This window comes from Aedes aegypti, chromosome 3 (genome assembly GCF_002204515.2).
Source record: "Aedes aegypti strain LVP_AGWG chromosome 3, AaegL5.0 Primary Assembly, whole genome shotgun sequence".
Classification (NCBI taxonomy): domain Eukaryota; kingdom Metazoa; phylum Arthropoda; class Insecta; order Diptera; family Culicidae; genus Aedes; species Aedes aegypti.
In genome coordinates, this window is record NC_035109.1 from 66,376,121 (window position 1) to 66,399,828 (window position 23,708).

General features: G+C 37.6%; 1 protein-coding gene across 5 annotated transcripts in view; it reads right to left on the minus strand.

The window, feature by feature from the left end:
- Positions 1 to 23,708, minus strand: part of LOC5578803 (furin-like protease 1) — an 826,626-nt gene that overhangs the window by 605,951 nt on the left and 196,967 nt on the right. The window lies entirely within an intron of this gene.

The window sequence follows — 23,708 nt, forward strand, 5'->3', positions numbered from 1 at the left end:
CGGGGTAAAATTGATCGCAATGACCCTCTTCGTAAAAAGCTCGTATCAACATTTGTTGATGAAATATTTTCAATGCATGAATGGTGATTCTCTTTCTTCTATTCATGAGCTAATAAACAATAAGGTTTTTGCGAAAATAAAGTTGTGTTCATGCGTAAATTTTTCAACTTTTGTAAACAATGATTTTCATGATTATGGATGACACCATAAAAGAATCATGTCTCACATGAGTTCTGTAAACGATATGAGCAAGAGAAATGCGGTTGTTACTAAAAATGACATCGCCGAAAACGACTCCGTTGTCAAAATTTTCATAAATATGTTCAATAAAACATAATTCACAAATTATTATAAAGCGTGAAGAATTTCCTTAGGAAATTGCATACATTTAGGCGTATTCCACAATTCAAGGTGTTTTTAATTTTAAAATAACTCAAAAAGTAAATGACTTATAAGAGTTTGACTTTCATATTCGGCTTCAGGGACCATGATTTTAGTAAGTAATGATATTTTCAATATAACCGAACGATGTTTTCATGGTGTGATCAATGTTACCCCATATCATCTAAATCAAAAACTCACTTAAAACATTTTTTATACATACTTTAAACTTTCAGAAAACAAAATACAGTACATAAACACGAACAATGGGTGGCAGTATTTGTTTTAAAAATATAAAATTTGCAACACATGCATTTTCAAATCAAATGTTTAAGAAATATTCAAAAAAATGATCAATGTTACCCCGGATTACGGTACAATCCCAGTCTTGTCCGTTAGTTTCTAACGACTTTCCCTACAGTTAGATCGGTTGTTCCACTCAAAATATCTCTGTTTTCTTAAGCATTAGGATTTGGTTTATGATGAATATATCCTGAAGCGTTGATTTTCAATGAATATTTTGTTATAAATACTTTTAGAACTTTCAATTCTGCACATTTTTGCTGAAGCCACCACAGAGCTATCGCGATTATTTTTCAAATTATAGACGTTTTTCGTTCAGAAACTTACTATTCTTGAAGTCCCTTTAACTTCTTAAAAATCAAAACGCACAGCTTTCCCACCCAAAGAAAAAAAAGCTAATCTTTCTAATGGTTTCAAAACATTTGCACCTTTCAGAGATATCAAAATTTTGAAACAATTTTTCGTCAAAGAAAACCTCTGATAACTCTACAATAGACCTGTTCATATTTGAAAAAAATGTCTGGAAATCTTCCTGTCAAGCAGTATTCTGAATTCTCATGCTAAGAACAATGTCTGGTCAAATTCCACTATGCTTCAAGTTGAAAATGTGTTTTAGGCTTATTTTAAGGTTTGAAAAATCATAACTCAATACTCATAAATCAAAACCACTTGCCATTACCACCTATTGAAAGCCAATTATATTCTGTTAAAGTTTGTCGAACACGCCAATGAGATTAAATTATGTTTAAACATTGTTTGATCGAGATTTGTACTCCACAGTACCCAGAAATCACCGTTTTCTGAACATGTATGCTATAAAAACACACATTGGCATTATTGTTCCAGGCCATAGTCAACGGGAAACAAACATAATGAATCTATGAAATCATTAACCATTAACAGCTTACATGTTGCTTTAGGAAATAAATTACAAAAAATGCCTAAAGATCGAACAAACCATTCCAACCTGATGATAGTTAAATCGTGCATGACACATGTACCGTCGAATGAATGAATTGAACAAGTTAGCATTGCTTTTTCTTTCAGAGTGATGATTGTTTTGATCGTATTTCACTGACTATTCAGAACGATTTGAAAACAATCATTATCATCGACTGAGAAAAAGCAGTGCTAACGTGTTCACTGCTCAAAAATAGTGATTTCCAAGAACCTTGAAGCACAAACCTCAACCAAACTATGTTTAAACTTGCTCCAATCATAAAACCGTGTTCGACAAAAGTTCGTAGAATTGAATAAACTACTATGTAGAGATATTTTCAATAGGTTTTAATGTTTCGTTTAGCAGTTATTAATTTTCAAAGCTTGAAAATAGTCCAAAAACACATAATTGATTTTCAACATGAATAATCAAAATATTGGTTGACTGAGGAACTTCCAGATATTTGAATAGGTCTACTCTACAACCATTGGATATAGAACCTGAGTTTCTTCGACAAAAGATTGCGCAACCTGAATTCTAAAAGTGCTCGGAATAAAGTTATTGTGAGAAATATTAGTATAACAAGTTATCGAAAAAAAATAGTTATTTATGCAACAAGATGCAAAATGATGATTTTTTCAGCACGAGTCGTACATTTATCCGACGAGGCTTGCGAGTTGGATAAATACGACGAGTTCTGAAAAAATCGAGTTTTGCAACGAGTTGCATACAACATTTTTTGCAATTGTGAAAACTTTTGTTACAGTAGGATTATATCGAATAGCATAAATGTACCTACTTCACGAGAACCCACATGGGCGAACATCCATGCGTAGTAGACCTGTTCATATTTGAAAAAATCTCTGTAAATCTTCCGGTCAAGTAGTATTCTGAATTCTCATGCTAAGAACATCGTCTGGTCAAATTTTGAGCTCATTTGATAAAGATTACGGTATGCTTCAAGTTAAAAATGTGTTTTGGACTTATTTCAAGGTTTGAAAAATCATAACTGGCATGTGGAATATCAAAACCACTTGCTATTACCACTATTTGAAAGCTAATTTTATTCTGTTAAAGTTTGTCGAAGACCCTAATAAGATTAAATTGAGTTTTAACATAGTTTAAACCATATTTGTTCGCCACAGTACCCAGAAATCACAGCTTTCGCAATATATATATGGTCTAGGAAACACACATTGACATTATTTCTTCAAGCCCTAGTCAACGGGAATCAAAGATAATAAACCTATGAATTCATTGACCATCAACTGCTTACATGTTGCTTGAAGCAATCAATTACAAAAAATGCCCAAAGATCGAGCACAGCATCGCAATCTGATTAAAGTTAAATTGTGCGTGACACATGTACCGACGAATGAATGAATTGAACAAGTTAGCATTGCATTTTCTTTCCAATTGATTATTGTTTTGATCGCATTCCACTGACCATTTAGAACGATTTGAAAACAATCATCATCATCGACTGAGAAAAGGCAGTGCTAACGTGTTCATTTTTTATGTTTTTCGAAACTCACGGTTGTGCTTTTGGCTCACTAACAGCGTATTTACAAATGTGCTTCATAATTATCTATTTTTTACAATTTATTTTCGTAAGATAAATGGTAACTTTAAACGGTATTGACTTTTAGATGTGCATAGCCATCATGTCTGGAAATTTAAAATCTGAAGTTTTCATACAAGTGTGCTTTCCAGAGAAAACACTCCCCGAAAATAGAGATTTTCAAGGACCTCGAGACACAAACCTCAATCAAGCTATGTTAAAACTTGCTCCAATCATAAAATCGTGTTCGACAAAAGTTCGTAGAATTCGATAAACTACTGTGTAGAGGTATTTCCGATAAGGTTTGGTGTTCTTTTCGGTAGTTATGATTTTTTAAAGCTTGAAAATAGCCCAAAAACACAAAATTGATTTGAAGCACACCTAAATTTACTCCAAATTGACTGAAATTTTGACCAGAAGTTCATTTTGACACGTTAAATTAAAGTATTGGTTGACTGGGGAGTTTCCCGACATTTTCAAAATAATGAATAGGTCTAATGCGTAGTAACAACTCATTGTGTTTCAATCAAGTAGGCTGTGAATCAGTTGAATGGCTGTCACAAATTTTCACACTTTCATGGTTCCATACCTGATTCAGTATTCGAAGACAGACCAGGTAAGATACCGAATACAATTTTCTATTCACATTATGCAGTCATGCTGCGTATGATGAACTGCTTAAGGGCTCACACGAACCGTCTTTTTGTGGAAAGTAAATAGCGCATTACTGACTCTACTGCCTCCTCCACATTCGCATGACGAGCCTATTCCCATTCAGAATCCCTGAGTCAGATTCGGATGGTCCAATGTATGAATCAGAAATCATCTAGAAATCCAGAACAATTCGTTGAATGGCTTATGGAGGCCTTCAGATATAATTCTGCCAATACCCAAAAGGGAACTGAAAAGTGCTACTTTTCAGCACTGATAACTGTGCTGAAAAGTAGCACTTTTCATCACTGATTATTTTGCTAGGAAAAGGAGGCCGTTATGACGTTCATTATGTCAATAAAAACTAAGCTGATTCGCCACGGAATTGCAAAAAAATACTTAATTTGTTAAAAAAAAATCATGAATCGCGAACCATTAGAGATAGATATTTGGGTTCTTCAGCAGGCAACAAGTATTACATCCTTACAATCCTTTAGGAAGAGAAGTTTATTGTCTACTTAAGATACAAGAAACCCAAATTATTTTCTTAGACGACACAGCATGAGAATTATTGGGGAGTATGAATAAAAAACGATTTACTTTACTACATGCAGTGCATCAACTCAAAAACTGGTCCACAGAGTATAAATTTTTCTGATTCAAAATACCTTGGGGGACCGACGCGTAGCCATAACCCACGTGAATATCTAAGGCTACAGAATTGTTATCGCATTCGGATATTCACTCCTTGGAACAATGCATTAATGAAAATATGTTGTGAAAAAATGAAGCAATTTGATGGAACCGTCTTTGAGTAATGAGAATTTATGATTCTGGTACCACGCTGGCCAAATAAAGATCTTGAAAACTTAAAAAAAAAACTCATATCGTAATTTTCAGATCTCTCCAAGAATACTGAACGGATTTACATGATTTTTTTCAAAGTAGCTCCTTATTTCCTTGCAATATATAGCCCACATTTTATTTTTTTGATAAATTGAACAAAAACAAAATGGCCGCCAAAGACATTATGGAGAATATTGGCCCCCCCAAGGAACATTGGAATATCTTCTAAACCAGATCACCAATGATAAATATGGAATTTTCCAGGAAGTACATCAAGGAAAACCTCAGAGTTCCTTTTGAAATTACTCCAGAGATACCTCAAGAAATTCGTCTAGGGATCCTTTCAGGAAATCATTCGACGATTAATTCAGGGATTTCACTAGAGGTGCTTTCACGTATAGCTTTAGGGATTCTTTAAGAAATTCATCCAGAAAATCTTTTTGAAATTCTACCACGGATTCATTTATTTATTTCTTAATAAATTTCTCCAAGGATTCTTCCAAGAATGCTCATGCAATGGATTCCTTCAGGGAGAAATCTCGAGATTTCTTCAAATATTTGACCAGAGATTCTTTCATAAATTTCCATTTTTTCATTTCCTTCACGAAATTCAGTAGGAATTCCTTAAAGATTTCCCCCAGGGATACATTCACGAATTCCCCTAAGAATTGCTTGCGGAATGTCCTCCAGAGAGTACTTGACTAATTTCCCCCAGAGATTACTTCATGAATTCCATGTAAACTTACTCCAGGAATCCCCCTAGGATTCCTATATAATTTTCTGAAAAAAAATATCTTCAGAATTCAGAATTGCACAGAAAAGCTTCCAGAGATACCTTCAAAATTTCCTACTGGAATTAACTCATGATTCGCCCAGTGATTACTTTGAAATTTCTATAAAAAAAGTCCATGAATTTAAAACTTCGCCGATTCCATCGAAGAAACTCTGCTTACTCTAAACAACTTTCTAAAAAACAGATTTTTTTTTTATTTAATTAAGATTCCGAGATATTCAACTGTTCCGATGATGAAGCTCTTCTTTCCTTGTACAACTTTATCAAAGAGAAAACATCTATTTCGTTAGGATTCTGAAATATCCGTCAATTGCAGCATACCAGAAGTATTTACTTACACTAGCACCATGTAGTAGATAAATTTATAACATTGAAGGGTTTTTTGGTGAAGCTTTGCTAATTTATGGCCAATGCATGAAAGTTTAGATTCTGAAATATGCAAAGACACACTTGCGCCACGTTGTGGATAAATTTGGAGTTTTGCAGAGTCCCTCAGGGAAGCTGTACTCACTCACGTAGTGCAACATTGAAGGGAAGCTCTGCATATCCGAAGACATGAATGTTCTGTCTCATTTATATTCCGATATATCCAACGATTGCAACAAGCCAAAAGTATTTACGAACACTAGCGTCACATAGTTCTCGCGTAACAATTCAAAAGGGCCAATCTTCAGATCGTTGACTCTGAGAAAATTCGATTTGAATATTATTCACCACATTTTCAATCCTCGAATCAATCAATGTAATATCTTGCTAGTTGAGTGATGATTTACTATTACTACACGCTGATAATCGATTTTATTATGAAAACTGACAAAAATGAAAAAAAAAATGATGATTTTAAATGCTTGGCCCTTTTTCGATTTTCAACAAGGCGTGGGCCTTTTTTATTGGCCAAAATAGAATTTTATTAGCGTGCTTGGCCCAAGGATAGGCCTTTTCGGTTTTCAATGAATGAGCAAGGGAGAGTCATTGGCCTCCCACCATGCTAAGGCCAATGGCAGTTTGCGAAATTTTCCGATTGTAGGCCCTCTTGATGGAGCGAGAACCGATCATTGGCCTTTTCGAGCGGAGGCCAATGATTGATTTGGAAAAAAGCGGTTATCGGCCGTTTTGAAAATCGAATTTTTAACGGTAAGTTTTATGATTAAGTTGACAATATTTGCATAGTTTGTGGGTGTTGGGAGATACTATCGAATGGTATCAAAACCCGGTTTGTTTACAATTTGATCATTGACCCTTTAGAATTGTTACGCGAGAGTTGATGAATTTGGAACTTTGTGGGGTCCTCCAAGAAACAACTGTTTAAAAGAAAAATGACCAATTTTTTATCTCGTTCAGGTTCCGGTGGGATGGAAGAGGTACCGAATATGTCATGGTGAAAATTCCACCACTACCGCTGCGTAGTAGTGGAATTTTTCACCATGACATATTCTGCAAGGAAGCGAGCACTGTTCTGTACAATTCTCTCGAAGACAGTACCCTTCTAAATGGTCGAAGTCTTGAGATATTCCACCGTAAAGCCTGTTACGGTATACCCGACTTGAATTCAACTAGCGGGAGATGCGCAAATCTTGTGCACGGTCTTGATCCGGCCGGTTCTCATTCATGGTTGCATAAAATTTGCAAAAAGCTGCTCGACAAACGCATACAGAAATTTTCTAAGTCCGAACCGTAAAAACAGTACCACGAAACGTTAAATACTTAGAAATGTTTACCTTAACAACCACGGCGTGCAATCCTCTATGGGTAGTACAGGGCTTCTGGAGCAGACAGGAAAATCTGCACAAGATCATAATGTGTTGCTCTAAATTGAATTACTGAAGTTCATAATCAGCTATTGGTTTGTTAGAGATACGGAATCATAAATATTATCAAAAAAGAATGAATAATCACTACTAAAATGGAGTGGTGTTTGTAAGTCACGCTTGGTTTGATAACGGATGAACGGATTAGCGTAAATTTTAGCAGTTTGGAAACACACAACTATATTTAAGTATTAAGCTTTTCAAAATGTGAAATCATCGAAAAACACCTAGAAATTTTAATTACTTTTCCTTTAATTTTGATGGTTTTGCAAGCTCTGCTCATGACTTTTGGGAGTTCGCAATCTAAGCTATCTGTGTCTTCTCTCTCAGGTATTTAAAATACAGAGATGCTATCCATTCGGCTATGCCTCGCAATTGGAAGCGGAAGCATATGTTAAATGTTTAAAAAAATATTTCAAATTCAAAACTCTATCTTTTTTGTCAATATATCAAATTTGTCATAACTTAAAAGTTTGATTATGAAATAACACATTTTGAGGTTACTTCAAGCTGTATTGAAAATTGCAGGTTAGTCAGATCTCTAGAAGCCAAGAACCATTGTGTATGGAAAACGGCCCATACATCTTTACTGAAGAAAGTAAAATGTCATGAATCCAAATGAAAAAAGTACAGCCCTTCAAAGTTCTCTTGGTTCAACATTGATCCCAGAACACAGACAACGGGTTAATGCGAACGAATTCGGTGCATGCATCGTTCACCTGCAGCAACAGCCCGAGTGCCTGGTTTAGCATTTTTATTAGAGGAGCTTTCAGATGCTAGCTAGCGAGCGTCAAGGATCGACCATCCAACCAACCAGACCAATCCGACGGGGGCAAAGGAAACTCAAAAGCACAAGTCACGAAAAGAATATGGTGGCGCGGGGTGCCCTGCCACCTTCCCTATCCATGTGTGGAGTAGACTGTGTAGTAGAGTTGTTATTTGTTGTTCCACATCCTGCTGAAGGCTGTGGGACATTCTTGCGCTGGGATGGAGGAGGAAAAGGCGTTCGTTTCCATATGATGATGTCGATGATACTGCCACAACTGTGCATCATTTGGATCAAGCTGATTCAGCACAATCGAATGACATTTGTTGTTGCAAAGTGCACATATTGAACGGATGATTTTTTCTTTCTGTTTTTGCTCAATCACCTCAAGGCATATCCAGCTGCATATATTAGAATTTGATTCGAGCTTGGAATATGAGTTTGATCTGTCTGGTAAGGACGAGTCCCGTAGCTTGTTGAACAGTACTCAATTAACATTTTAGGATTGAAGCATTATCCAAGTTGCATCTTCTGAGTTGTTTAAAGTTATGCATGTTTAAGAGAGTTTTATAACTACCATGATAAGTACCATCAAAAATAGATTTTCGAATAGATTTTATAACGAAAATAATCTGTAGGCTTATTATAACTTCTCATTTTAATAATGGAAGGAAAAAACATCTACCAGTCCTGTAATTCCTGTATAATTTTCTATAGAAATCCCTTAAAATATCACAAGAACGCCTAGCAGAATTCCCTTAGGAATACGACTGAATTTTTAATCTTAATGCCTATAGAAGATATTCATGTTATAAATGCTGATTTTTGGCTATAAGTTCATGCACTCTGTAATTCCAAAACAATCAAAGAATAGCCGTCCATTTCAAGTCGTTGAGCACTGATAACCTCAATCAGCACCAACAATCGAATTTCTTCAAGAAACTTATCAGTCATCATAGCTGCCAACAACCCTAATCACCTCGGCCAAAGGAAGGTCATGTAGTTGTCGAAGCGATAACAGTTCCACTGACAACCGGATCGAATCAAAACCCAGGCAAGCGTTCAGGTGGAAACGATATGCGGTGGTGCTTTCTCCGTGGAGAGGCCTTCATCCGAGCTAACACCTACCAACTTGTCCCCCCTTTGCTCATAGGCCTGGAGGGAATCACCATCGCATTCTGCTGGCAGATAGCAGTGCTTTCCTGTGAGGTGCTTCTTCTTCTTCTCTTGACATTACGTCCCCAGTTATTATCTAAGAGCTTTCTGTGTCAAAGTTGCATTTTCGCAATCGTATATTGTGTGGTAGGTACGATGATACTTTATGCCCAGAAGTCCAAAAATGTCCATTACGAAAAGATTCTGGATCGACCGGGAATCGAACCCAGATACCTTCAACTTTGTAGCCGCAGACCTTACCACTAGGTTACGGAAGGTCCCAGCGAAGTGCGACCATCCGTTTTTAGTTATTTGGTGTTAATCCGAGCGTGTGATTCGGTGGCTGATGTGCGTTGACACCGGCAATTGGGTTCGACCAATTTCGAGCAACGTGGTTTAAAGTGGCGCTTTCCAGCTGATTTGTTTTGACGAGACAAATCAGCTTCTAGGATTTTTGAACCAAATGTGAACCACAAATCTAGTTGCCGCTCTTGGAACCACTTTTTCAGTTCACCACAATTTTCCAGTCGTCGTCGTACATCCCTCAAAAGAAATTGCAATTGGACAAATTGCACCCGGTCGCTTGAGCAAATCTTCAATTTTCCAGCATCTTCCAATCGATTACAGCTTACACCCGGACCCGGTAGAACTGTTTCTCTAAACGTATCTGTACTAAATATTTCGTAGCTTCCGGGTATGGGGTGGAGAAGAAAAATGTCGTCTCGATAAACTCTCAGTCGAAACCGCATCGCAACGCAACTGGATGGACTGACTGCACACGACAACTTCTGATTGGTGTTGGTTTGTGTGCTTTCCGATTGGACACCCATTCGATATACTTACCCGTGGCTGTAGCCAAAGAGGGGCAGGAGGGCCGTGTCCTTCCCCTCTGGCTGGTGAACTTTTTGAAACGAAGTACGATTTATTTCTGATTTTTTGAAAGATGCTATACGACATTGATGATTTTGAAATAATTGTGTTATGAGAAAGTTCCTCTTGTTGTTGAGTGTACTAAAAAGGCAGATATCTACCAAAGATCTTACAAGAAGCCTTCAGAAGATTTGATCAGAATCCGTAACTTATCTTCCTTGGAATCACAGAAAAAAATGTGATATTTCTACCAAGCAAAACTACTAGGTTTTAAACTATTTGAAAATATTCCACAATTTTCTTCAAGTTTTTTTTTCAGAAATTTTTAAAGGTGTTACTTCAAGAGCTACGCCATGTATTCAGCAATGAATAGATTATTATATTTATCTACACAGGGTCCTCAGTTCTTCTAGAACTTTTCTCGGTGTTCTTTGATGAACTCACAGAACTAAGTACAATTTCTCGAAAAAAATCATAAGTAAGTTTTCTTAAAAAATCCTTTATAAATTTATCAGAATTCCTGGAGAAACTGCGTATAAAAAATCACTCAAATAATCAACCGAAATTCTTGCAAAGATTTAATACACAATACAGTAATGTATTAAAGACTCCTCCAAGTATTCATCTAAGAATTTTGCTTATAACGCTCTTAGGAACCTCTGTTAAAAATATCACAAATTCCTTTTCGAATACATCCAGGAATTGCGCCAGAGAGGATTAATTAAAAACAATAATAATAATAATTTGTTTCTCTGACGAATCAATTTTGCGATATTTTCAGCAGTTTCTAAAAATATTTATAAAGAGACTTTTGACTCAGTGTGATATAGAAATTTTGGGAATACGTTTGACAATTGAGAGACAACTCTCGCTGAAAATTTGGCGTCCATCTTGGATTTTGACACCATATTCGTTCTCAAAAGTTGAATGATTTTTTTTTCATTTGTCTGAATTATGAGGCTTTCATTGAAAAACAAACAAGATCTATCATCCTTCTTCTCCGCTGTTTGATTTCGCTATTTTTTACGTGTATATCAGGTAACAAATAAGATTACTCTTATGGTGTTAAGCTCCATCGAAGTAAATACGCCGATCGCGTATTAACTTCGATGGAGCTTACCACCATTAATGGCTAAGAAAATTAAGAAAATTTATTTCCTCTACAGATAATTCACTTTTAGTGATGCTTTACATTAGAGCTATATGTATCACCAGAAGACTTTAGAATTTTGCATTGTCCCTTCATGGCAAATAAACTCGTTCCTTTTAAAAGTCAACTGAGGGCGGTATCAAAAAAATCAAATGAAAATGGATGAAATGGCAGCTATTTGAAACTGTTTGTAGGCAGTCGGGGACGTAAAGGTTAATGGATTTTCAAAGGACATTGTAGGGGTCCAAACGCAATGGAGTGGTCGGTCTTAAGATAAGCATACTAAGAAAAAATCTTGTGTTTATAAGCTTTTTCCGTCCAACTGAGATTGGCTTTTTTGGCTTCCATACAGTTTGCATGGAATGAAAAATTGCTGTAAAAACTTCAAAGGCGCTTTCCTCAAAACTAGGTTTCAGTCACTTAACCCCTTTGCTTCTACATGGAAGTTCGGCAGGTATTACTTTTAAGAATTCCTGCAACTATTCACGCTACTATTTCAACAAGGTATCTTCAGCAATTCCATTTGAGATTTTTCAGAGAATTTTTCCTGAAGAGCTCCTAAAAAAGTTCATGAAGATTTTTTTTACAAAAATTGGGTTCTATCCCGTTAGGCCGAATGTCGTTAGGCCGAAGGTCATTAGGCCAAATGCCGTTAGGCCGAAATGATCGTTAGGCCGAAAGGGTCATTAGGCCGAAAATGGGCGATAGTTCTATTGAACTGTGAGATCGAAAGGGTAACCGACAGGGATAGATCAGGATAACCTGCATCATCTAGAAGCTGCCAGCTGAATTTTCAGGTCGAACGGATTGTTAGTTGTTAGATCACAATTATTTGTATTACCTAGAAGCCTACAATATCCGCTGTGAACTTAAACTAGAAAGAACATTAAAAGGAAAAAGGAAAAACACTGATGACTGTGTTAGCCGTTTGATATAGTTGAAAATGATCAAATATTATATCGGCCTAACGATCCTTTCGGCCAAACGGCATTCGGCTTAATGGCCTTCGGCCTAACAACATTCGGCCTAACGGCATTTGGCCTAACGACCTGCACCCATTCCACTTGAGATTTTTTTCGAGATTTTTTTCTGAAGAGCTCCTGAAAAAGTTCATGATTTTTTTTTAGAAAATTGCTTGATGTTCTACAGGTTTTTTGTTTGCCAAAAGTTTCTCAAGAAAATAATCATGATATTTAATCGGAGTCAATTCTCGGTATTACCAGTAGGATAATATGATGACTTTTTCCAGGAACTACATCGAAGCTTTCACAAAATGTGTGGCAGAGTATCATATCATATCTGTAGGTTATATCTGAAATTTTACTAAGAACCGCTTTGAGACCTTTTATTCAGAATTCTTTCAAAAATAAAGCCAGAAGGTTACTTCAAATAAACCAGGTCTTTCTTAAAGGACCTCCTGGTTAATTTAAGGAATGATTCCAAAGACTCTTCCAGGAATTCGTCAATAAATCACATATTCAGGAGTAACTACAGACATTTATTTGAAAATATCTCTCAGAAAACTTTTTCTTTCAAAGAATTTCACGCAGCAATTTTCATGAATAGCAAATTTAATGAAAAAAAATCTTCAGATAATATTTTACATAATCTGTTAAATCAGAAAGTTGTATTTGCTCTAATGATATCAGGAGAAAACATTCAGAGTTTTGATAGAATATCCAGGCATAGATTTTCCTTAATTACTAAGCTATTTTTCAACCTTTTTCAAGTATCTATCAGGGATTTGTCCAAAAACTCGATCAGCGATTCATACTTTATTTATTTTCCTAACAACTCCTCAAAAATAAACAAGAGTTCTTCTATGAGTTTATTTACAAAAATCTGTCATGAACTTCTCCAAGAATTCTCTCATGATTTTTTTCTAATTGAATCTACAGGAAATTTTATACATTCCAGATTCTAGTGGTGCTTTAAAGTTATTCTTACAATTAAGGATACTTTCGAAAATTGGTCTTTGAAAATAAAAAATGATTTCTTTAAGAGCCTTTTCAAGCAATACGTCTAAAAAAATTGTATAAGATGTTCTTCCAAGAAAACTCTGGAATTTCTTTTTCCAAATCCAAAAGTTTGATTTGGCGTATTTCTTTAATCTCCAGGAAAAAAAAACATTGAATATTTCATATCGCATGAGAACTTTCTGAGCATAATGAAAAGAAGAAATTCATACAAAAAGTGAAAATTCTCCAGACGTTACTTGGAAAAACAAAAATCTAGAGATGTTGGACGTGTAATTGATAGCAGATTTCAAGACATAATACATATTGAATATTGACTAATGTGCTCAGAAGACCAATCCGCATTATAATCAAGTTATTTAACTAATTGCGCATGAATAAAAATTGATAAATTAACACAGAGGAACAAAGTTAACATTTTCGCGTGACCCACCGGTCAAACTATGTGTCTCCACTCCAGTTGATTTGAGGTTGCCAAATCCATTGCCACCCTAAAAAAATGTTCTAACACGTCAAAATTTTAATCTATAGATCACCAGAGTTGTATAAAATATTGATTTTTATTGATATTGAGATAAATTCAAACTATTCATAGGGGGTTTTGGTACCAACCATGCATATATGGACCTAAACTTTCACATGAGGCATGATTTAGTTAGAATTGCACGATTTTATTTTGACGAATTCGAGTTCTTGGACATGCTTGAAGTCTCCATACAAAACTCGTTGATTTCTTTATATTACTAAATGCTTTACTTAAAAAACATCAACAAGTACTTTTTTAAAAAGCGAAAGTATTACAAACTTCGTAGATTTGAATTTTTCAGGGTACCAAATTGTTTCGTTTATAACTTAAGCATATAAATCAGCATACAAGCTGATATACTTGCATGCAAGCTCACTGGAATTGCTATATGATGCAGCCCACAGACGACTCAGACTGTTTGACCAACATTGACTGCGCTCCCAGGTTGGTGCTATGTTTGACCGTGTGTGATGCTGAGTGATGAAACAATTTTAAAGTTTGTGAAAGCACTGGTGGGCGGAGCCAAATGTTTGACGAACTGGTCGTATTGTCTGTAGGGATGTTGCACGAACATCGACGTCAGCATGTCAAGTGACGCTTTAGCGTCCCATAAACTGCCGATGCAGAAGGGTGGCATGTCAAAAATTCAACAAAGAATTCCTCATAGGATTATATCAGGAATTTCATCAGGAATTTCCCCAGGTAATGCTGCAGGAATTTCTTTAGGAATTCTACTAAAATTCCTTCATGGATGTTATCGGTTATTTCTTCATGGTTCCACTCGGGTATTGTCCAGAAATTTAATCAAGATTTTGTCCAGTAATTTTACTAGGATTTATGTAAGAATTATTTTCGAAAGTTCACCTGGAATTCTTCACAGGAGAACATCAAAAGTTTCCATCAGAAGTAATTGTAAGAAATTCTTACAGTAATTCCACCACGAACTCCGTCGAAATCTGATCCATCAAAATCGGAAGTTCTTCCATGGATTCCATCGGAAGTTTCTCTAGGGGTTCCATCAAGAGTTTTTCTAGGAAACTCAGAAGTTCATCTAGGGATTACATCAGGAGTGCTTTCAGGCACTTTATCTAAAATTCCTCCAGGGATTCCATCAGAAGTTCCTTCAGAGATTCCACCGGGAATTCCTTCAGAGGATTCAATCAGGAGTTCCTCTAGGTATTCCATCAAAAGATCTTATAGGGATTACATAAAATGTTCCTCCAATGTTTGCAACAGGAGTTCCTTCAAGAATATCTTTAGGATTTCATCAGGAGGATGGAATTCCATCAGGAGTTCTTATAGAGGTTCTATCAGGAGTACCTTTAGGGCTTCGATCAGCGTGATTCTGGTGATTCCATCTGAAATGCCTTCATTGTTTTTTTTTTCAGGAATTCCTCTAGGTATTTGATCAGGAGATTTTCTAGGGACTACACAAGAAGCTCCTCAAATGATCCCATCAGGAGTTCCTTCAAGAATATATTAAGAAATTCCTCCAAGGATTCCATCAAGAATTCCTCCAGGGATTCCATCAGGAGTTCCTATATGAACTCTTATCAGGAATACCTTTAGGGCTTCCATCAGAGTTCTTTTGGGAATTAACTCAGAAGTTGCTCCAAGAATTCCATCCAGAGTCCCTTGAGAGATTTCACCTGTAATTCCTCCAGATATCAGGAAAAGCTCAAAAGATAACATCAGGAGTTCCTCAAGGAAATCCTCCCGGATTTCTTCTAGGAATATCATGAGCAATTCCTCTAGGGATTCTATCAGGAGTTCCATCAGGAATCTTATCAGAAGCTCCTCCAAAGATTTTATCAGGAGTTCAAATATAGATTACATCAGGACTTTTTTCAAAGATTCTTCCTTAAACTCATCCAAAGATTACACCAGAAGTTCTTCTAGGGATTATATCACAAGTGCCTCCAGGCATTCCATCAGAAGATCCTTCAGAGATCTCAGCTGGATTTCCTCCAGAGGATTCTATTGGGAGTTCCTCTAGGGATTCCATCAGGAGTTCTTTTAGATATTCCGTCTGAAATCCCTCCAGGGATTTTATAAGGAAATCCTCTAGGGATTCCTTCAGAAGATTTTCTGGGGATTACATAATGAGTTCCTCCAATGATTTCATCAGGAGTTCCTTCAAGAATATATTTAGAAATTCCTCCAAGAATTTCCATTAGAAGTTCCTGTAGGGATTCTATCAGGAGTACTCTTAGGGCTTCAACCATTGTTCTGGGGATTCCAACAGAAGTTCCTCCAGAGATTTCATCAAGAGTTCCTTCAGAAATTACACCTGGAATTCCTAAAGAGATTACATCAGGAGTTCCATCAGAATTTCTTCTAGATATCACAATGAGTTCCCCCAGACGTTCCTTTAAAGGCTCCACCTGGAACTCATTCAGGGCTTATAACAGAAGTTCTTCTGGGGATTACATCAGGAGTTCTTTGCGGGATTTAATCAAGAGTTCCTTCATGGATTTCATTATCGATTCTTTTAGATATTCCACCTGGATTTCCTCCAGGGATTCTATGACAAGTTTCCATCAAAGGATTCCATCAGGATCCACAGGAGATATTCTAGGGATTTCATCAGGAGTTCCTCAAGGGATTCCATCAGGACTTAATCCAAGGATTCCATTGAGAGTTGCTTCAGAGATTCCACCAGGCATATTATCAGGAATCCAGGGATTGCATCAGGAGTTCCCATAGGGATCCCGTCAGGAGTTTCTCCAGAGATTTTATTAGAAGTTCCTTCAGGGAATGCATTAGAAGTTATTCTAGGGATTTCAGCAGGAGTTCCTCTAGGAATTTCATCTAGAGATTATATCAGATCTTATGATATTTCTGGAGAAACAGTGATACCATGAGAAGTTCCTTCAGGTTTTCCGTAGGGATTTCATCAGGAATTCCTCCAGAAATTACATAGAAGTTCTTTCAAAGTTCAATCAGAAGTTTCTCTTGGGATTTCGTCAGGAGTTATTCTATAGATTTCATTGAAAGTTTCCGCAGGGATTCCATTAGGAACACTTCTAAGATACCATTTGGAATACTCCTGGGATTCCATCAGAAGTTCTTCTCTAGGGAACTCTTGAAGAGATTCCTCCAGGAATTCTATATGGGAGTCCTCCCGGAATTGCTTGAAGGATTCCTCCCGGAATTCCTTATGAGATTTCTTCCGGAATTCATCAGGAGGGGCCTCCCAAAATTCCTAAGGAATTATTCTCGGGATTCCTTAAGGGATTCCTCTCGGAATTCTTTCCGGAATATCTCCAATGATGCTTGAGGGTAATCGGGAAATTCCTTAAGGGATTTTACCAAAAAAATCTTATAAGGATTTTTCCACCGAAAATTTTTAACGAATTCCTCCCGAAATTGCTTAAGGGAGTATTCAGGGATTTTTTAAAGAATTTTTTCGCAGATTTTTTCGCGGAATCTCTCGAGGGATTCGTAGAAATTTTCAGGAATTCCTCCAGAAATTTCTCGCAACGATTTAACCACTAATTAGGGAATGTGCTCCAGTGAATTCTGGGTTCATCCTGGGATTCAAATAAGGAATTCCTTTAGGGATTCTTCTAAAAATTCCTTCATTAATTCCACCACGAATTCCTCCAAAAATTCCGCTACGATTTTTTATAAGCTTCCAACTAAAAACCCCCTAAATAAATCCTCCAGTGATTTCTCTAAAGATTCCACCTGAGGTTCCTGCATGGATTTCATGTGGAACTCGCTCATGTAATTCTCCAGGATTTCCATTAGGAAATCATATATTGCCACAACAAATCGACAAAATCAGTACTCCATTGATCTTTATCAGTTCATTACATAATTAATTTCATTAAATAATATTCAACATATTATAAAAATAGTTTTAATATAAAAAAAAATACAATGGGGTGAAATTGATCACCATATAACAAAGCAGGACTAAGAATAAAAAAAATCCCTACCTAATAAATTTGGGACTCCTGAATTTGAAAATGATGTCAAAATTATTTCAACTCGAGTATTTGATCATTTTATTCCCAAAATAAACTTTTAATATCTGCCTAATACGCCTAAATGTAGGCATTTTCCTTTGAAATAAGCACATTATTTGATAGTAAAAGGCTTTAGTATGAATATTTGCATGCATAACTTCAAATTCGCCCCAGTAATCAATTTGCCCCTGGTTTACGGTGTATAAACGCGTGCTGAATGTGGTTTCCAATCCCAACTGAGCAGAAGGATTTTTTATCATAATTTATACGTCTCAACACATGCACAATAAGTTAATAAGTTTTATCATTTTTGGTGAAACTTTGTGGAGTATTTCAAAAAAATCTAAAAGAAATTCTGTGGTGTAGTTTATGGACGAATCATAAATAAGTTTTAAACATTTCAAGGATCTATTCCTGAATGATTGAAGTAATACTTTTAAAGGAATATTTTGAGGAATTGCCAGAGAAACCCGTGGATAATTCTTGGAGGAATATCTAAAACAATTCCAAGACTTATTCCCGAGAAAATTTCTGTCAGACTGCTAGAAATACTTTTAAACGCTTTCTGCGGTATGAAACTGGTATGAAAATCCTTTGTGTATATTACCAAACATCGTGCACAATACTGATCCTGAGGCTCAAACTAGCCAAAAGGAAGTCTCCGTTCAATGGGACCGCTACCAATCAGGCATTGAATTCTGAGAAAGTGGAGAGTATCTCTCACTTATCGCTCTCTGTAACAATCGTGATCGGCAACACATCATGGGAGTTTGTTTATCGGGGGATATCAGTGCATTATAAAGCTCATCTAAACAAGTTCTAAACCTGGAGGGCACTATTGGTATAGGGTGTTCGGGGATTGTTTAGCATGCCAGTAAAGTAAAACAACTCCCTCAATGATAAATTAGTGAGAAAAATGGGTTTTTATCATCGCTCTATCTTTCTCTTTGGGGCTCTTTTTTGTTGCTGTTATTGATCAAGCTTGTTACATCTTGCGAAACATTGCCGATCATGGACCGATCCAAACGCACTATTTTTTTTTTCGATTGCTTCGATCGTTCTTCGATATCAGCTGAGAACGAGTTCTGCAATACTTATTCTTTCTTCAAAAGTTCCATGTGGGCGCTCGAACACTTGGCTACGCCCATGACCTTATCTATCTTACCCACCGTGCGAGAACGAGAAATCGGAAACTCCAACCGGGCGGAAGTGTGGCTTAGATGGAGAGAAAAAATAAATAATTTCCCATTATTGCACTTGCACTACGGAGCTGCCAGATCGAATCGGTTCAACTCAACGCCACTGGCAAGATCCGGCAACCGAAGAGATTTGCTTTTGCTCCGTTTGATTGGCTTTCGTGGTTTGTCAAAGTACCTTCCTAGTTCTAGGTCTGGTGTTGGAGACGAGTTACTAACTTTTCCTCCTGGGACTGCTGCTGAGGTTAACTTGCTCCAAGTAGCAGTATCTAGAGGAGATTCTATGTTCAGTAAATAACTCAAACTGAGGTTTTTTTTGCCATTAGTGTCTTAGACGAGCTCAGTGAAATTTTGCAAAACCGAGTTCCCCTGACACGTCCCTGGCAGGAAAATATTTATTCAATTCAGGTACTCGACATTGTTCATTGCGTTCTCGATTTTTACGCCTGCCGGAGCAGATACGAGAGTGTTCGTCTCATTCTTTTTGCTGCAGTCAAACAAAGTACCTACCCGACTAGAGAATTATGGCAGAATCATAACATTTGCTGCTGTTAACTTGAATAGTGTTTTGAACAATTTCCAGAGTGAACAAAACGGAATTCCCTGAAATAGTGAATTTTTAATTCGCTTTGATTAAAGACGAGACTTCAGAGAACATCCATAAAAAATTAGAGACTTGCTTCAAAATAGAGACCTGATACAAGACCAGTCTTCTCATTCTTCTTCTTCTTGGCATTACGTTCTCAAAAAATCCTGGAAAAATCAGCTCTATTTGATCTGTTGCAAGAAGACTATCGTCCATCGGAGTGGTGTATTTTAGAAGTTAGTTTTGAACGATAAATTGATGATGTCCGTACTAGGATTATGGATTTTGGTTTCCCTGCTGGGATACTCCATTGGATACATTATTGTTCAACGCCCAGGTGAGTAAAAATAGTTAAACGAGTTATGTGGGCTGCTTGGGCACGTCAGGAGTTAATCATCAATATTAACCTCCTTTTCCCGAGCAGCCTAGATAGCCGCGTAGTGTCGGTAGCGGTTGTTTCAACTGGCTAAGAATCAACACTACGGACTGCCTGTTCCGGTGGTAAAAGTCCACCTCACATGTGACCCCTAATTTATGGTGTGATGCGTACCGTGCCTAGGAATGAATGGTTAGGGGGGTCTAAATAAAACCTAACCGCAAACGGAGCCTGTGGGGTACCAGGGCGTCCTCCACAGTATTGAGTCCTTCCTGTGCTACCCGGAGCAATGGTGCAGGTGACCTTGTGTTTCTCCGAGATAATCGGCTGCCCTTCTTCAGTCTCTATCCTGAGGCTTAATAAGGGTGGGATTATGAATATGTTGACATTTAATTTAAATTATCACCTATATGGATTCGCATTATGCGTTTTACACAGTGTATTCTGTGCTCTTTCGCCTGACTTCAAATAGATACCGATCTGGTTTTCTCGTTGCTGGTCTTTTTCGTGCTGAGATTGCAAAAAGCTTAATCCTGCCTAGTTTGGGTAGTGGCTACGGTTAGGTTAGCTCAGATCAATCTTCAGCATAAAAGAACAGCAACGATCAATCTTTGCAGACTCATGCAAAATGGTGCAGCCCAAGTGGCGCTAGTTCAAGAACCCTACTTTCGTAGAGGAAACTTCTATCTAGGTAACCATGTGGACCCAGTTTTTGCTACTTTCAGCAAACTTGAAATGGCAAACTCGCGCTCCATGCCCCGCGCATGCGTGCTCGTAAATAAAGCAATCGTTGCTACACTCATTTCTGAGTTGACGACCAGAGATGTATGTGCTGTCACAATTGATGTTTCTGTTGGTGACCTCAACAGGAAATACGTCTATTGTTCGGTATATTTACCACATGATGAACCATCCCCAACGGATGACTTCAAACGAGTTGTCGTATACTGCGTAACAAAAGGCCTTCCGCTGATTGTGGGCAGTGATGCCAATGCTCATCACATCATCTGGGGCAGCTCAGATATCAATTTGAGAGGCTCCAGTCTGATGGAATACTTAAGTAGTACAGACCTTGGATTACTTAACATAGGCAATCGCCCAACCTTCATGGTTTCTAATAGAGAAGAAGTGTTAGACATAACGCTTTGCTCGAATAGAATCAGTCACGAGTTGACGAATTGGCATGTATCAGATGAGGAATCATTATCTGATCATCGCTACATCTTCTTTGAACATTCAAATGTAACTGCGCAGACTTTGCGTTTTAGGAATCCCCGGTCAACAAACTGGGAACTCTATATTGAATTGGTTGCGCCCAAATTTCATGGATATTCTCCGTCCATTGAAAATCCAAGTGATCTGGATGATGCCGTTGATACTACAACATCCTACATTATGGAAGCTTTTGAAGAAGCATGTCCTCTGTGATCTGTAAAGACTACAAGAGGGACCCCATGGTAGAATTCCGATCTGACAAGACTTAGGAAACAATGTAGAAGGAGTTGGAACAGACGCCGTTCAGCTGGATCAGAGTCGTTCAAGTCGGCTCGCAAGGCTTACAAGAAGGCTCTTCGTTCTGCTGAACGATCCGGCTGGAAAAACCTTTGTACAAATGTTTCCAGTTTGAGTGAAGTCAGTCGGTTGAACAAAATTCTTGCAAAATCTAAGGATTTCCAAGTGAACGAAATTCGCTTATCTAATGGTGACTTTACTTCTTCCGATGAAGAAGTTTTAGAATGTTTATTCAATACACACTTCCCCGGATGTGTGGACATAGCATCTACGGATGAACCAAATGTCTTTTCATGTAGTTACGAGTCTCTGGCCTCGGCTCGCAATATCGTAACTACTGAATCGATTCAATGGGCACTTAATAGTTTTGCTCCTTTCAAATCTCCAGGAGCGGATGGGATTTATCCTGTTCTGCTCCAAAAGGGGTTTGAGCTTATCAAACATGTTTTGAAAAAGCTACTTGTAAGCAGTTTTGCTACCGGGTATATTCCCAGATCCTGGCGTGATATTACTGTAAAGTTTATCCCGAAAGGAGGACGTGCGTCGTATGAGGAAGCGAAGAGTTTTAGACCAATCAGTCTGACCTCTTTTCTTCTTAAATGCCTGGAACGCATTATCGATCATCACATCCGTGATGTTTATTTGGCAAACATGCCTCTTCATGTGAATCAACATGCTTACCAATCTGGAAAGTCCACTGTGACTCTTTTACATAAAGTTGTATACGATATCGAGAAAGCATTCGCTCAGAAGCAATCCTGCTTGAGTGTTTTCTTGGATATTGAGGGTGCCTTTGATAACGTGTCTTTCGATGCCATATTGGAAGCAGCACGAAATCATGGGCTACCTACAATGATTACCAATTGGATTCATCAAATGCTCAAAAACCGACATCTCTTCTCGACATTGCGTCAAGCAGCGATTCGAAAATTGAGTGTTTGCGGATGCCCCCAAGGGGGAGTCTTGTCACCACTTTTGTGGAATCTCGTAGCAGATACGCTATTGAGGCAACTCAATAATAGCGGTTTTCTAACATATGGATTTGCCGACGACTATCTAGCTCTGATAGTTGGTATGTGCATAAGCACCCTATTCGACCTGATGCAAAGTGCTCTTCAGGTAGTCGAGAGTTGGTGTCGCCAATATGGCCTTTCGGTTAACCCGAATAAAACATCTATTGTTCTGTTTACGGAAAGACGAAACCGCGATGGAATTCGACCTTTACGTCTTTTTGGCACTGAGATTAATGTGACTGATCAAGTAAAGTATGTCGGAGTCATTCTAGATTCCAAACTTTCATGGACACCTCACATTGATTTCAGAGTCAAAAAAGCTTGCATGGCCTTCGGTCAATGCCGGCGAACCTTTGGTAAAACTTGGGGCCTCAAACCCAAATATATCAAATGGATTTACACAACAGTTGTTCGACCAATATTGGCATATGGATGTCTTGTGTGGTGGCAAAAGGGCGAAGTGAGAACAATCCAATCAAAATTGAGCCATCTCCAAAGGATGTGCTTGATGGCGATGTCTGGTGCGTTCTCTACAACTCCCACAGCAGCGTTTGAGGCCATTTTCGACGTTGCGCCACTACACATATATCTTAAACAAGAAGCACTTTCTTGCTCTTACCGTTTATGGGTACTGGATCTACTGGAGAAAAATCCAGTGAATCGTAGATCTACACACACTTCGTTGTGTTGAGTAATGTATTCAATATTAGTAGATGAATTGATCAAATTCATAGGAAGTCGCTGAAGTGCGTTTTGTTCAATAACATGTTACTCAAACGTAGCATGTGTGGAACAACACCACGCGAAAGTTTATAAATATTTGACACATCGGAATTTGGTGCCGATGTTGTTTAACCTAGTTTTGGTAAACTATGAACCAGGAACTTTCGGTCTTTTCTTGATTGTTATGTTTACGTTTGAAGTATATGATTGAATAAAGACGATTCCAACTTCGGACATTGATGAAGAAGGTTCACCTTCCGTGACCATCTTTAGAACTAAAGCAAAGTGTTATAATTACAAAGTGATGCATCACCGGTATCCATTCGTAGTCCTTCTCCACCATTAGGCAAAACCACGATATGGCGACCGTGACAGGACCTACAGTCTTCGTAGTTATCGAAAAAGTGAAGTTGGTGTAACAGTGAGCAAAAATGTGCCATTAATCGGTAACCAAAAAATATATTCGTCATGACCGATAATTGGCGGCCTTCAGGCAAAGTGCCGTGTGTGGTACTGATTATTGGACTTGTACTAATGGCATTAATGTGTAAAATAGTAATGCAATTAATAATCGAGCAGAAAGAAGTGACCGATAAGGCTAA